The 14,686-nt window shown below is 38.7% G+C and overlaps 1 protein-coding gene across 3 annotated transcripts in view; it reads left to right on the top strand.

Moving 5' to 3' along the window:
* The window catches only part of MPP7 (MAGUK p55 scaffold protein 7), a 264,230-nt gene that overhangs the window by 21,525 nt on the left and 228,019 nt on the right, over positions 1-14,686 (top strand). Inside the window, exon 1 of one of the 3 annotated variants that reach the window (XM_087420722.1) lies at positions 10,480-10,613. The exons of the other annotated variants lie outside the window; for them this stretch is intronic. The gene's annotated coding sequence lies outside the window, so the exon portion shown is untranslated. Of the gene's footprint in view, positions 1-10,479; positions 10,614-14,686 lie in introns of those variants that run through there. 3 annotated transcript variants of the gene reach the window in all.

Here is a 14,686-nt window from a genome sequence, read left to right on the forward strand (position 1 = left end):
AAGTGGAACATGTAAACTTAACCACTACGCCACTGGGCTGGCCCCTATCTTGTGGTTTTTGATTTGCGTTTCCCTGATGATTAGTGATGTTAAACACTTTTTCACGTGCCTGTTGACCATTTGTATGTCTTCTTTGGAAAAATGTCTATTCAGGTCCTCTGCCCATTTTTTAATTGGATTATTTGTTTTTTTGCTGTTGAGTTGTATTGAGTTGTATGAGTTCTTATATTTTTTGGATATTAACCCCTTATTGGATAATTCATTCGCAAATATATTCTCCCATTCTCTGGGTTCACTTTTTGTTTTGTTGATGGTTTCCTTCACTGTGCAGAAGTTTTTTGTTTGATGTAGCCCCATTTGTTTATTTTTGCCTTTGTTGCCCTTTCCTTAGGAGACATATCCAAAAAAATACTGCTGAGACTGACATCAAAGAGTTTACTATCTATGTTTTCTTCTAGGAGTTTTATGGTTTAAGATCTTATATTTAAGTCTTTAATCTATTTTGAGTTTATTTTTGTATATGGTGTAAGAAAGTGGTCCCGTGTCATTCTTTTGCATGTATCTGTCCGGTTTTCCCAACACCATTTATTGAAGAGGTTGTCTTTTCCCCATTGTATATTCTTGCCTCCGTTGTTGTAGATTAATTGACCATAGAGGCATGGGTTTATTTCTGGGCTCTCTCTTCTGTTCCATTAATCTATTTGCCTGTTTTTCTGCCAGTACCATGCATTTTAATTACTATAGCTTTGTAGTATAGTTTTAGTTCAGGGAGTGTGATACCTCCAGCTTTGTTGTTCTTTCTCAAGATCACTCTGCTATTTGGGGTCTTTTGTGGTTCCATATAAATTTTAGGATTATTTGTTCTAGTTCTGTGAAAAATGCCATTGGTACCTTAATAGGAATTGCATTGAATCTGTAGATTGCTTTGGGTAGTATGGACGTTTTAACAATATTAATTCTTCCAATCCATGAGCAGTTTATCTTTCCATTTGTGTCATCTTCAGTTTCTTCCATCAGTGTCTTTAAATAGTTGTCAGTGTATAAGTCTTTCACCTCCTTTATTAAATATATTTCTAGGTATTTTATTCTTTTTGATATAATTGTAAATGGGACTGTTTTCTTAATTTCTCTTTCTGATAGCTTGTTGTTAGTGTACAGAAATGCAACTGATTTCTGTATATTAATTTTATATCCTGCAACTTTACTGAATTCATTTATTAGTTTTCATAGTTTTTTGATGGTGTCTTTAGGGTTTTCAATATATAGTATCATGTCATCTGCAAATAATGACAGTTTTACTTCTTCCTTTCCTATTTGGATGCCTTTTATTTCTTTTTTTTTTGTCTGATTGCTGTAGCTAGAACTTCCAACACTATGTTGAATGAGTGGTGAGAGTGGGCATCCTTGTCTGGTTCCTGATCTTAGAGGGATAGCTTTCAGCTTTTCACCGTTGAATATGATATTAGCTGTGGGTTTGTCTTATATGGCCTTAATTATGTTGAGGTATGTTCCCTCTATACCCATTTTATTGAGGGTTTTTATCATAAATGGATGTTGAATTTTGTCAAATGCTTTTTCTGCATCTATTGAGATGATCATATGATTTTTATCCTTTGTTTTGTTAATATGGTGTATCATGTTGATTGCTTTACTGGTATTGAACCATCCTTGCATCCCTGGAATAAATCCTACTTGATGTATGATCCTTTTGATGTGTTGTTAAATTTGGTTTGCTAATATTTTGTTGAGGATTTTTGCATTTATTTCATCAGGGAAATTGGCCTATAATTTTCTTTTTTTGTGATGTCTTTGTCTGGTTTTGGTATCAGGGTAATGCTTGCCTTGTAGAATGAATTTGGGAGCCATCCTTCCTCTTCAAATTTTTGGAATAGTTTGAGAAGGATAGGTATTAACTCTTCTTTAAATGTTTGGTAGAATTCACCTGTGACACCATCTGGTTTTAGACTTCTGTTTATTGGGAGTTTTTTGATTACTGACTTAATTTCATTACTAGTAATTGGCTATTCAGATTTTCTTTTTCTTCCTGATTCAGTCTTGGAAAATTGTATGATTCTAGGAATTTATTCATTTCTTCTAGGTTGTCCAGTTTGTTGGTGTATGATTATTCATAATCATCTCTTAGCCTTTGTTTTTCTGTCGTGTTTGTTGTAACTTTTTTTTTTTGTGTGAGGAAGATCAGCCCTGAGCTAACATCCATGCTAATCCTCCTCTTTTTGCTGAGGAAGACCAGCCCTGAGCTAATATCTATTGCCAATCCTCCTCCTCTTTTTTTCTTTTCCCTTTTTCTCCCCAAAGCCCCAGTAGATAGTTGTATGTCATAGTTGCACATCCTTCTAGTTGCTGTATGTGGGACGCCGCCTCAGCATGGCCGGGCAAGTGGTGCGTTGGTGCATTCCTGGGATCCGAACCCGGGCCGCCAGCAGCGGAGCACGCGCACTTAACCACTAAGCCACAGGGCCGGCCCCTGTGACTTCTTTTTCATTTCTGATTTTATTGGAACCCTCTCTCTTTTTGTTCTTGATAAGTGGCTAATGATTTATCAATTTTGTTCATCAAAGACCCATCTCTTACTTTCATTGATATTTTCTACTGTTTTTTTGTCTCTGTTTCATTTATTTTCCCTATCTTTATCATTTCCTTCCTTCTACCAACTTTAGGCTTTGTTCTTCTTTTCTAGTTTCTTTAGGTATGCAGTTAAATTGTTTATTTGGGGTTTTTTGTTTGTTGAGGTAGGCCTGTATTGCTGTGAAGTTCCCTCTTAGAACTGCTTTTGCTGTGTCCTGTGGATTTTGGACCATTGTGTTTCACTTTTCATTTGTCTCAAGGTATTTTTTGATTTCCTCTTTTTTTTTTTTTTTTTGATGATGAAGATTAGCCCTGAGCTAACATCTGTTGCCAATCCTCCTCTTTTTGCTGAGGAATATTGGTCCTGGGCTAACATCTGTGCCCATCTTCCTCTACTTTATATGTGGGACGCCTGCCACAGCATGGCTTGATAAGCAGTGCGTAGGTACACATCTGGGATCTGAACCTGCAAACCCTGGGCTGCTGAAGCAGAGCCTGCGAACTTAACCACTATGCCACTGGGCTAGCCCCTTTGATTTCCTCTTTGATTTCTTCATTGACCCATTGGTTGTTTAGTAGCATGTTGTTTAGCTTCTGTGTGTTTGTGTTTTTTCCAGTATTCTTTTTGTAATTCATTTCTAGTTTCATACTGTGATGGTTAGAAAAGATGCTTGATATGATTTGTCTTTTTAAATTTATTGAGACTTGTTTTGTGGCCTAACATGCTATCCACCCTGGAGGATGTTCCATGTGCATTTAAAAAGAATGTGTATTCTGCTATTTTTAGATGGAGTGTTCTATATATGTCTGTCAAGTCCTTCTGGTCTCGTGTCATTTAAGGCCAATGTTTCCTTATTGATTTTCTGTCTGGATGATCTGTCCATTGATGCAAGAGTGGCTTTCAAGTCCCCAAGAAACTGTATTATTCTTATTTTTTCCCATAGTGTTAATGTTTTGTGAAATACTTTTGATTGTTGAAGAACATGGTGCAGAGTTTAGGGAGCCTTAGTGACTATAAATGTAGTACTTTCTAATCAACATTTTGATATATGTATCTTTGACTATTTGTACAGTGATGGGAATAAAAATCTGAGGTCTAACAAATGCAGAGCTTTAAATTGTTAATGCAAAGAATAATCATGTTCTGATGGAGATGAACTTCTTTCATTATGTTTGCATTTTGTGATAGCCCTCTTGGAGCCATTTGTCTTAAAATAGAAGACTTTAAAATGTTTGCTTTCATGGTCTCTAAATGCTTAGCCCTTAAGCATTAAGGTAGATGTGGTTGAGTGAACTGGAATGTGAGAGTGGGTAGAATTTTCATATTTCATTGAGCTTACTCTTTCATATGAGAGGCTATGCTGAGTAATTGCTTACGTGTATTTCCACTTACCTTGGAACTGTACCAATGAAGAAGTCACCTAAGAAGTCTTGACAAAATACATTGATCTGAATGCTTTAATCTTCCTTAGGCTGTGATCTTTTCCTAGACAGAATTCGTTTGTAATTGTAACAGATGATACGGAAAAGACTTCCTGGTTAATTTAGAGCACATCAACTTACCAGTCTCTTAGACTACTCCACATTTCTTTTGAACTGTTAATACCAAGTAATTTTGTTTGTAGTATAAAATAAACTTTTGGGTTATTTCACTTGGTCTATAATAAAATCATTATTTTTCACAGGAAATAATAATAGATGAGTAAGATTTAATAAGTAGTATATTAAATTAAAAACATGAAACCACCCCACCATTTCCAGGCTTCAGCGTTCATATATCCTTTCCCTTCCCATTCTCTTTCTTTTTTTTTTTTTTTTTTTTAAATTTTTTGTTTATTGCAGTAACATTGGTTTATAACATTGTAAAAATTTCAGGTGTACATCATTGTACTTCTATTTCTGCATAGATTACATCATGTTCACCACCAAAATACTAATTACAACCCATCACCACACACATGTACCCAATTATCCCTTTCACCCTCCCCTCTCCCCCCTTCCCCTCTGGTAACCACCAATCCAATCTCTGTCCCTATGTGTTTGTTTATTGTTGTTATTATCTACTACTTAATGAAGGAAATCATATGGTATTTGACCTTCTCCCTCTGACTTATTTCACTTTGCATCATGCCCTCAATGTCCATCCATGTTGTCACAAATGGCTGGATTTCATCGTTTCTTATGGCTGAGTAGTATTCCATTGTATATATATACCACAGCTTTTTATCCATTCGTCCCTTGGTGGGCACTTAGGTTGCTATCAAGTCTTGGCTATCGTGAATAAGCCTGCAATGAACCCAGGGGTGCATGTACCTTTGCAAATTGGTGTTTTCAAGTTCTTTGGATAAATACCCAACAGTGGAATAGCTGGATCATATGGTAGTTCTATCGTTGATTTTTGAGGAATCTCCATACTGTTTTCCATAGTGGCTGCACCAGTTTGCACTCCCACCAGCAGTGTATGAGAGTTCCCTTCTCTCCACAACCTCTCCAACACATGTTGTTTCCTGTCTTGTTAATTATAGCCATTCTGACGGGCGTGAGGTGATATCTCATTGTAGTTTTGATTTGCATTTCCCTGATAGTTAGTGATTTTGAACATCTTTTCATGTGTCTGTTGGCCATCTGTATATCTTCTTTGGAGAAATGTCTGTTCAGGTCTTTTGCCTATTTTTAATTGGGTTGGTAGTTTTTTTGTTGTTGAGATGCATGAGTTCTTTATATATTTTGGAGATTAAGCCCTTATCAGATGTATGGTTTGCAAATATCTTCTCCCAATTGTTAGGTTGTCTTTTCGTTTTGTTGATGGTTTCCTTTGCTGTGCAGAAGCTTTTAGTTTGATGTAGTCCCATTTGTTTATTTTTTCTATTGTTTCTCTTGCCCGGTCAGATGTGGTGTTTGAAAAGATGTTGCTAAGACTGATGTCGAAGAGCGTACTGCCTATGTTTTCTTCTAGAACTTTCACAGTTTCAGGTCTTACATTCAAGTCTTTAATCCATTTGGAGTTAATTTTTGTGTATGGTGTAAGGTAAGAGTCTACTTTCATTTTTTTGCATATGGCTATCCAGTTTTCCCAACACCATTTGTTGAAGAGACTTTCTTTTCCCCATTGTATGTTCTTGGCTCCTTTGTCAAAGATTAGCTGTCCATAGATGTGTGGGTTTATTTCTGGGCTTTCGATTCTATTCCATTGATCTGTGTGTCTGTTTTTGTGCCAGTACCATGCTGTTTTGGTTACTATAGCTTTGTAGTATATTTTGAAATCAGGGAGTGTGATACCTCCAGCTTTGTTCTTTTTCTCAGGATTCCTTTAGCTATTCGGGTCTTTTGTTGTTCCATATAAATTTTAGGATTCTTTGTTCTATTTCTGTGAAAAATGTTGTTGGAACTTTGATAGGGATTGCATTGAATCTATAGATGGCTTTAGGAAGTATGGACATCTTAACTATGTTAATTCTTCCAATCCAAGAGCACGGAATATCTTTCCATTTCTTTGTGTCTTCTTCAATTTCTTTCAGAAATGTTTTATAGTTTTCGGTGTACAGATCTTTCACCTCTTTGGTTAAGTTTATTCCTAGGTATTTTATTCTTTTTGTTGCAATTGTAAATGGGATGGTATTCTTAATTTCCCTTTCTGCTACTTCGTTGTTAGTGTACAGAAATGCAACTGATTTTTGTATGTTGATTTTGTATCCTGCAACTTTCCCATATTCGTTTATTACTTCTAAAAGTTTTCTGGTGGATTCTTTAGGGTTTTCTATATATAAAATCATGTCATCTGCAAATAGTGACAGTTTCACTTCTTCCTTTCCAATTTGGATCCCTTTTATTTCTTTCTCTTGCCTGATTGCTCTGGCTAGGACTTCCAATACTATGTTAAATAGGAGTGGTGACAGTGGGCATCCTTGTCTGGTTCCTGTTCTTAGAGGGATAGCTTTCAGTTTTTCACCATTGAGGATGATATTAGCTGTGGGTTTCTCATATATGGTCTTTATTATGTTGAGGTACTTTCCTTCTATCCCCATTTTATTCAGAGTTTTTATCATAAATGGATGCTGGATCTTGTCAAGTGCTTTCTCTGCATCTATTGAGATGATCATGTGATTTTTGTTCTTCATTTTATTAATGTGGTGTATTACGTTGATTGATTTGCGAATGTTAAACCATCCCTGCATACCTGGAATAAATCCCACTTGATCATGGTGTATAATCTTTTTAACGTATTGTTGTATGCGATTTGCTAGTATTTTGTTGAGGATTTTCGCATCGATGTTCATCAGTGATATTGGCCTGTAATTTTGTTTTTTGTGTTGTCCTTGTCTGGTTTTGGGATCAGGGTAATGTCAGCTTCGTAAAATGAGTTAGGAGCTTCCCCCTCCTCAATTTTTGGAAGAGTTTGAGAAGGATAGGTATTAAGTCTTCTTTGAATGTTTGGTAGAATTCACCAGGGAAGCCGTCTGGTCCTGGACTTTTATTTTTGGGGAGGTTTTTGATTACTGTTTCGATCTCCTTACTGGTGATTGGTCTATTCAAATTCTCTACTTCTTCTTGATCCAGTTTTGGAAGGTTGTATGATTCTAAGAATTTATCCATTTCTTCCAGATTGTCGAATTGGTTGGCATATAGTTTTTCATAGTATTCTCTTATAATCTTTTGTATTTCTGAGGTGTCTGTTGTAACCACTCCTCTTTCATTTCTGATTTTACTTATTTGTGCCTTCTCTCTTTTTTCTTGGTGAGTCTAGCTAAAGGTTTGTCTATTTTGTTGATCTTTTCAAAGAACCAGCTCTTGGTTTTATTAATTTTTTCTATTGTTTTTGGTCTCTATTTCATTTATTTCTGCTCTGATTTTTATTATTTCCCTTCTTCTACTGATTTTGGGCTTTGTTTGTTCTTCTTTTTCCAGTTCCTTTAGGTGCATTGTTAGATTGTTTATTTGAGATTTTTCTTGTTTGTTGAGATAGGCCTGTATTGCTATAAACTTCCCTCTTAGAACCGCTTTTGCTGTATCCCATAAATTCTGGCATGTCGTATTTTCATTTTCATTTGTCTCCAGGTATTTTTTGATTTCTTCTTTGATTTCTTCATTAACCCAGTCGTTGTTCAGTAGCATTTTGTTTAATCTCCATGTATTTGTGGCTTTTCTGATTTTCTTCCTATAGTTGATTTCTAGTTTCATACCTTTGTGGTCAGAAAAGATGCTTGGTATTATTTCAATCTTCTTAAATTTATGGAGACTTGTTTTGTGGCCTAATATGTGATCAATCCTGGAGAACGTTCCATGTGCATTGAAAAGAACGTGTATTCTTCGGTTTTTGGATGGAATGCTCTGTATATATCTACTAGGTCCATCTGTTCTAGTGTGTCATTTAAGGCCAATGTTTCCTTATTGATCTTCTGTTTGGATGATCTATCCGTTGGTGTAAGTGGAGGGTTAAAGTCCCTACTATTATTGTGTTACTGTCTATTTCTGTTTTTATGTCTGTTAATAATTGCTTTATATATTTAGGTGCACCTACATTGGGTGCGTAGATATTTACAAGTGTTATATCCTCTTGTTGGATTGTTCCCTTGATCATTATGTAATGCCCTTCTTTGTCTCGTTTTACAGTTTTTGTTTTAAAGTCTATTTTGTCTGATATGAGTACTGCTACCCCAGCTTTCTTTTCATTGCCATTTGCGTGGAGTATCTTTTTCCATCCCTTCACTTTCAGTTTGTGAGTGTCTTTAGGTCTGAAGTGTGTCTCTTGTATGCAGCATATATATGGGTCTTGTTTTTTTATCCAGTCAGCCACCCTATGCCTTTTAATTGGAGCATTTAGTCCATTGACGTTTAAAGTAGCTATTGATAAGTATGTACTTACTGCCATTTTCTAACTTTTTTTTTCCTCAGTGTTTTAGTAGTCCTTCTCTGTTCCTTACTCCTTCTATACAGAATTGATGGTCACTTTAGTCTGACCTCTGTCTGAAAGCTGTACTCTTTAACTACCCTCCTCCCTCCTTTTATGTTTTTGATATCATATCCAACCTCTTTTTGTGCATTTGTATCCATTACGTTCTAATCGTGGAAATAGATAATTTTTCCTATTTGTGGTCTTCTCTTTCCCTTAAATCAGTCCCTTTAACATTTCTTGTAACACTGGTTTCTTGGTGACAAACTCCTTTAATTTTTGCTTATCTGGGAAAATTTTGATCTCTCCTTCCATTTTGAACGATAACCTTGTTGGGTAGAGTATTCTTGGCTGTAAGTTTTTTCCTTTTAGCACTTTAAATATATCATGCCATTCTCTTCTAGCCTGTAAGGTTTCTGCTGAGAAGTCAGCTGATAGCCTTATGGGGTTTCCTTTGTATGTAACTTGACATTCTCTTGCGGCTTTTAGGATTCTCTCTTTATCTTTAATTCTGGACATTTTGATTATGATGTGTCTTGGTGTGGGCCTCCTTGGGTTTATCTTGTTTGGGGCTCTCTGTGCCTCCTGTACCTGGATGTCTGTTTCCTTCCTTAGGTTAGGGAAGTTTTCATCTATTATTTCTTGAAATAGATTCTCTGCCCCCTTGTCTCGCTCTTCTCCTTCTGGGACACCTATAACACGGATGTTAGTGCGCTTGATGTTGTCCCAGAGGTCCCTTAGACTGTCCTCACTCTTTTTAATTCTTTTCTCTTTTACCTGTTCACCTTGGGTAATTTCTTCTAGTCTTTCTTCCAGCTCACAGATCCGTTCTTCTGTATCCTCTACTCTGCTTTTGAGTCCCTCTAATGAGTTTTTCATTTCCAGTATTGTATTCTTCATTTCTGATTGGTTCTTTTTTATATCTTCCATTTCTTTGTTGACATTCTCACTGAGTCCATCTATTCTTCTCCCCAGATCAGTGAGCATCCTTAACACTCTTAGTTTGAACTCTCTGTCGGCTAGGTTGCTCATTTCTGTTTCACTAAGTTCCTTTTCTGGGGTTTTGTCCTGTTCCCTTACTTGGAATGTATTCTTTTGCCTCTTCATTTTGCCTCTTTCCCTGTGCTTGTGTCTCACGTATTAGGTAGGTCAGCCACGTCTCCTGCTCTTGGATAGGTGACCTTATGTAAGTGATGGCTTAGGAGGCTTCCAGTGTGCTTCCCTCAGTTCTCAATGTTCCAGGGTGACCCCTATGTGGGCTACGTGTATCCTTCTGCTGTGGCCTGTTTGCTCTCCCTGTAGGCGCCCAGGAGGCTGAGTTATGCTCCTGGCCAGCTGTTGTAATGCTCAGCTGCTTGTAGTTGTTGTGGGCCCTTCAGTCTCTTTATCAGCTGTGGGGAGCCCCAGCACAGTTGACTGCAAGTTCTAATACCACATTTGTGTTGCAGTATTTCTTTTAAGTGAGTAGGCCCCCACCGTGGCAGGTTGTTAGGCTCAGGGCCTTACAATTGCTGTAAGCCTCTAGCCTATTAGGTCTCTTGTCAGCTCTCTGAGGATTGCAGCTGGGTGGGGCTGCCCTCAGGCACAGGAGCACCCAATTGTTTCAGGTTTTGGAAGGTGGAGCAAACCTCCTATGTGGGTCTTTGAGAAGTACAAGTCTTCTGTGGCTGAGAAGCCCTGCCGCCCACAGGTCCACACACACAGTCAACACAGTCCTGCCCCGTGTGAGCGCCCCGACCTCCCCAAGTGGACCCAGTCTCTCCAAGGCGGGAGCCCCACACACTCTGCCACCGCCCCACACTCTCCACTCGCTCCTTGTGCACACCCTGCCCCGCTCAAGTCAGCTCAGTTGCCAGGCTGCAGAGAATCCAGTCACCAATCTATGCAGGCCCACACGTTGCCTGAGGGCTTGTTGTTGGGTGGGGCTAGTCTCTAGGGTGGGCTGCCTGCCCTGGCTGAGCTGGATTAAATCGGTGCTCTAGCTGGTGGAGCAGACCCTGGGCTAGCAGGTCTCAGGGAGAACTCCAATGGCGTCTGTGTCAGCACGCTCACACCAGGCCACAACAATGGCCACCGCCAATGTCCCAGTCCCTGGAGAGGTCTCACCCCTCACCGAGATGCACTCAGGGCCTATTAGGTGAGTCTCTTGTCACCGAAGCACTGTGCACCTTTCTTTCTGGTGATTTTAGGATGCTTTCTGGAACGGGTGAGTTTGTGCATGGGCCCTTTAAGAGCCAGTTTTAGTTTCTTTGTGAACCGGGTTTTCTGGGGGTGCTACTCAATGCTTTAGTAGCAGGCAAAGTCAGATATTATGCTGCTGGTCTCAATTGTGCTGGGTCCACAAAATGCCCACAGCGGGGGCGCTCCCCGGCTCAGGGCCCCGCGCCTCCAGGGAGGCTGCGTACCTGTGAGCTGCTCCCGGCGGCCGTGAAGCTGGCGGCTTGTGAAGGTGGCGTTTTTCCTCTCCAGAAGGGAGTCTCTGCCTCTTCTACCCCAGTTAGGATTGTCCGTTGTTGCAGGAGTTCCTCTTATCCAGTTTTCAGTACTGTCTCAGGGGTAATTTTTCCACGAGTAGTTGTAAATTGGCTGTGTCCACGGGAGGAGGTGAGTTCAGAGTGTGCCTACGCCGCCATCTTGACTCCGCCCCCCTCTCTTTCTTTTTAAAAAAGATCTCTTTATATGTTCTTAAAAGTAGGAGTGTATATAAAATTAAAATACAAGCAAATCTTTATGAAAATTCAGTTAATGAAAAGGTGAAATCTAGATGAGTCATTTAGCTATATCAGATGATTTTTCATCAGCATAAAATAAATATATTTATTATATTATTATTATAATATAATATATTATTATTATAATAATATAATATATTATTATATAAATAATATACACACATTAATAATGTAAATATATATACACACACGTAGTTAATAGATGTATAAATATAAATAAAACTTTTAAAAGTAAAATACATATAGAAGAGTGCCCATATAAGTGTATGGCTTGATGAGTTTTCGCAAATTGGGCACACCTATGTAAATAGCACATTTGGGTGTATATTTTACAAATAATTTTTATTGGTTTGTGTAACAGGAGGAAGCATTGATCTAAGTCATGAATCTTGAGGTGCATTTTAGTTTGGCTGAAGATGGCTGGTTATTCTACCTCAGGTATTTTTCCGACTTAGATGCTCAAGGTCAAGCTGTGTGGGCTAGAATGTTGGGGTCTTGATCATCCGTTAGTTTGCCTAATTTACAGAGAAGAAATTTTGATATTTTACATATACTGAAGCCAGATTAGCAAGAGAACAGTGTTCTTACATCACATTTTGTTGACATACCGGTAGATTTTTCTGAATTGTTAACTGGTGTGATGTTAGTGGGTGTTGTCACGGCCAACACTCAGGAAACCCCCTAGAGGTGTTACAGGTTCTCTGGCCCCATCACCTAATATTTCAACTTCTCAAATAAAGCAAATGGGTTTCAGAGTCTGTGATTGTTGTCTGTCCTTAAGTGAGATTCTGCAGGTTTCTCTGCTGCTTTCAGAAAGATACAACGCACATCTGTAAAGAGGGAAAGGCACATTACAAATCTTTCTTAAATCCTTTTTGCTTAGAAACCATACTTGTGAGCTCTTGTGTATCTTTCTGAATTATGCACATGAATTTTTAAAAAAATTTTTTAAGACTTAATTTTTTTTAGAACAGTTTTAGGTTCACAACAAAATTGAAGGGGAAGGTGGGGCCGGCCCAGTGGTGCAAGCAGTTGAGTGCTCGCGTTCCGTTGCGGCAGCCCGGGGTTCGCAGGTTCGGATCACAGGCGCGCACCAACGCAATGCTTGTCAAGCCGTGCTGTAGCGGTGTCCCATATAAAGTAGAGGAAGATGGCCACGGATGTTAGCTCTGGGCCAATCTTCCTCAGGAAAAAGCAAAAAAAAGAGAATTGGCATCGGATGTTAGCTCAGGGCTGATCTTCCTCACACACACACAAAAAAAATTGAGGGGAAGGTACAGAGATTTCCCATATAGCCCCTGCCCCCACGTATGCATAGCCTCCCCCGTTATCAACATCACTCACCAGAGTGGTACGTTTGTTATAATTGATGAACCAACATTGACACATCATAATCACCCAAAGTTTACATTACGGTTCACTGTTGTGTTGTACATTCTGTGTGTTGGGGCAAATGTATAATGACATGTATCCATCATTATGGTATCATACAGAGATATTTTCACTGCCCTAAAAGTCCTCTTTGCTTCTCCTGTTCATCCCTACCTCCCATCCCCTGGCAACCACTGATCTTTTTACTGTCTCCATAGTTTTGGCTTTTCCAGAATGTCATACAGTTGGAATCATATAGTATATGGCCTTTTTGGATTGGCTTCTTTGGCTTAGTAATTTAAGTTTCCTCCATGTCTTTTCGTGGCTTGATAGCTCATTTCCTTTTAGAGCTGAATCATATTCCGTTGTCTGGATGTACCACAGTTCATTAATCCATTTACCTACTTCTTTTTTTTTTTTTTTTAATTTTATTTTATTTATTTTTTCCCCCAAAGCCCCAGCAGATAGTTGTATGTCATAGCTGCAGATCCTTCTAGTTGCTGTATGTGGGACGTGGCCTCAGCATGGCCGGAGAAGCAGTGCATTGGTGCGCGGCTGGGATCCGAACCTGGGCCGCCAGTAGCAGAGCGCGCGCACTTAACTGCTAAGCCACGGGGCCGGCCCCTCCATTCACCTACTGAAGGACATCTTGGTTGCTTCCAGATTTTAGCAATTATGAATAAGGCTGCTATAAACATCCATGTGAAGGTTTTTGTGTGGATGTAAGTTTTCAGTTCCTTTGGGTAAATACCAGGGAGCGTGATTGCTGGATTGTATGATAAGAGTATGTTTAGTTTTGTAAGAAACCACCAAACTATCTTCCAAAGTGGCTCTACCATTTTGTATTCCCACCAGCAATGAATGAGAGTTTCTATTTCTTCACATCCTCACCAGCGTTTGGTATTGTTAGTGTTCTGGATTTTGGCCATTCTAATGAGTGTGTAGTTTATCTTGTTATTTAATTTGCGTTTTCCTGATGACATATGAAATGGAGCATCTTTTCATATGCTTATTTGCCATCTGTATCTCTTCTTTGCTGAAGTGTCTCTTAACATCTTTGACCCATTTTTTAATTGGGTTGTTTTCTTACTGTCGAGTTTTGACAGTATTTTGTATATTTTGTTTAACAGTCCTTTGTCAGATGTGTCTTTTGCAAATGTTTTCTCCCGGTCTGTGACTTGTCTTCTCGTTTTGTTGATGTTGTCTTTTGCAGAGCGGAAGTTTCCAATTTTAATGAAGTCCAGCTTATCAGTTCTTTCTTTCATGGATCGTGTCTTTGTTATTGGATCTCAAAAGTCATTGCCATACCCAGGATCATCTAGATTTTCTCCTAGGTTATCTTCTAGGAGTTTTATAGTTTTGCATTTTACATTTAGGTCTGTGATCCATTTTGTGAAATATTTTGATTACTATAAATCTTTAAAACATGAAAAGCCACCATTTGCAGTTCCTGACAGGGTAAAACAGTTTGCCTTTAATTACTATGAGTCTGATCCCACCAGCTGTTTAGCTTACTGTTGTACTAAAACACCCAAAAAACAGATGGTTGAGGGCAGTCCCACAAAGAGGGCCTTGGCATCATTTAATGTCCCTCGAGGAAGAATAACATGCACTTATTTCAGAAGACTATGGTCTTCATAACAGCCCTCTCCTCAAAAGCAGCAGCCTAAGCAGGACAGCTGGTGGCATCTGACAAATTCCAATCCAACAGGTTCCTCAAAGATATTTTTAACTTGTGGTCGTTTGATATTTTTATACGTCTTTTGCAATAAATACTTTCATTTCCTACTGAACATTTAAGAAAGAGGATAGAGGATATTCACATTAAGCAGGGCCCTATTATCAGAGTCGTGAAGTGGGCACATGCCCCTCCTCCAACCCTAGAAGGAAGATGTACGTTGCTGCCTTTATTGTTTCTTTCTTTCTTTCCTTTTTTAGTTAAAAGAATGGTTTTAGACATCATTTAACCTCTGAACTGCTGGGTACCTGTGTGTTGTGATTACAGCCACACAGATGAATTTGACATTAGAGAACCACTGACTTTTTGCTAAATGAAAGTACACTCAGTAATTCCCATAGCTGAGGTTTCCCATACTTCATCCTTACA

Source organism: Ceratotherium simum, chromosome 32, assembly GCF_057802395.1.
Source record: "Ceratotherium simum simum isolate JZ-2026a chromosome 32, ASM5780239v1, whole genome shotgun sequence".
Lineage (NCBI taxonomy): Eukaryota > Metazoa > Chordata > Mammalia > Perissodactyla > Rhinocerotidae > Ceratotherium > Ceratotherium simum.